Genomic DNA, 1,298 nt, shown 5'->3' on the forward strand with positions numbered 1-1,298 from the left:
CTCTAAAGCCAGATTGCCCAGGTTAAAGTCTTGGGTTTATCACCTAGAGACAGGTTGATAGCTGCAGCAAACCACCATGGCACATGTATACGTATGTAACCAACCTGCATGTTCAGCACATGTATCCCAGAACTTACAGTAAAGAAAAAAAACCCAAAAAAACAGCTGGGTGCAGTGGTGCACGCCTGTAATCCCAGCACTTTGGGAAGCTGAGGCAGGCAGATCACGAGGTCAAGAGATGGAGACCATCCTGGCCAACGTGGTGAAACCCCCGTCTCTAAAAATACAAAACTTTGCTGGGCCTGGTGGCGTGCGCCTGTAGTCAGGAGGCTGAGGCAGGAAAATCGCTTTAACCCAGGAGGTGGAGATTGCAGTGAGCCAATACTGCACCAAGATTGCCTGGCGACAGACAGAGCAAGACTCCGTCTTGAAACAAAAACAAAAACAAAACAAAAAACACACAAATAAATAAAAACCTTGGGTTTATCTCTGTGTGTCCTTGGGAAAGTAATCTTTCTGTGTTTCAGTTTCCTCATCTGTAAAATGGTGATAATAATACCGGAACGCCTACTGCATAGGGGTATTATAAGAATTAAATGAGTTAATACAAGCAGAATATTTAGAATGGTGCTCTGCAATATTAGGGGTGGTGTAGTTTTTTTAATGATAAAGACAGTGACCTACAGATGATGAACTTATTGATGGGTGGACAGAGATAGTGTGCTAACTGTCATGTTCTGATTTTAGAAAAAAAAGAAAAAAGAACAATTATTATTTGCATATATACATATTTTAAGGTATTTTAAAGATGCATTTTCTGTATGTCTCCTTCTCTTGTCTCTCTCTTTAACCCCAAAAGAGTGTGGTTTTACACATTTCCCAATCATGGCTCTAACAACTCTACTAACTAGAGGCACAAAAACAAATGACACTGGGGCATCAGAGCAAGACCACCCCCCAGATTGCCCCTTCCGCTTAAGCCAGCCTCTAGCCTTGGAATCTGGGCTAGCACTGCCAGGTTGCCTAACTCCACAAGCGGTTGAAGAGGGCCCTAATATGCTGGGGTTATTTATCTCGGTGTTGTCCTCTGGCCCAGCCCTGCCCAGGAACAGGAGACAGACTGCTACACAAAGCCTTCCCTCTGATAACTGGGGGATGGAGAGGCTGAGAAACAAGGCTTCACTTAGCAACTTCCTGCTCCCTCCGAGGAAGAAGAAAGGGGTAACTGTGCTAGAGCCACCCCCCTGCCAGCAGCCCAGCAGAACAGCTGCCGATCCCCTGCATCCCCAAGTCCAGGC

At 45.5% G+C, this 1,298-nt stretch overlaps 1 non-coding gene across 1 annotated transcript; it reads left to right on the forward strand.

The window, feature by feature from the left end:
- The first annotated feature begins 681 nt into the window (after nucleotides 1–681).
- On the forward strand, nucleotides 682–744 carry LOC117084686. Its single transcript, XR_004437592.1, has one exon. It is a non-coding gene; the product is annotated as a small nucleolar RNA SNORD43 (small nucleolar RNA).
- The last annotated feature ends 554 nt before the right edge of the window (nucleotides 745–1,298 follow it).

The sequence above is a fragment of the Trachypithecus francoisi genome, unplaced genomic scaffold, assembly GCF_009764315.1.
Source record: "Trachypithecus francoisi isolate TF-2019V2 unplaced genomic scaffold, Tfra_2.0 Lachesis_group0, whole genome shotgun sequence".
Lineage (NCBI taxonomy): Eukaryota > Metazoa > Chordata > Mammalia > Primates > Cercopithecidae > Trachypithecus > Trachypithecus francoisi.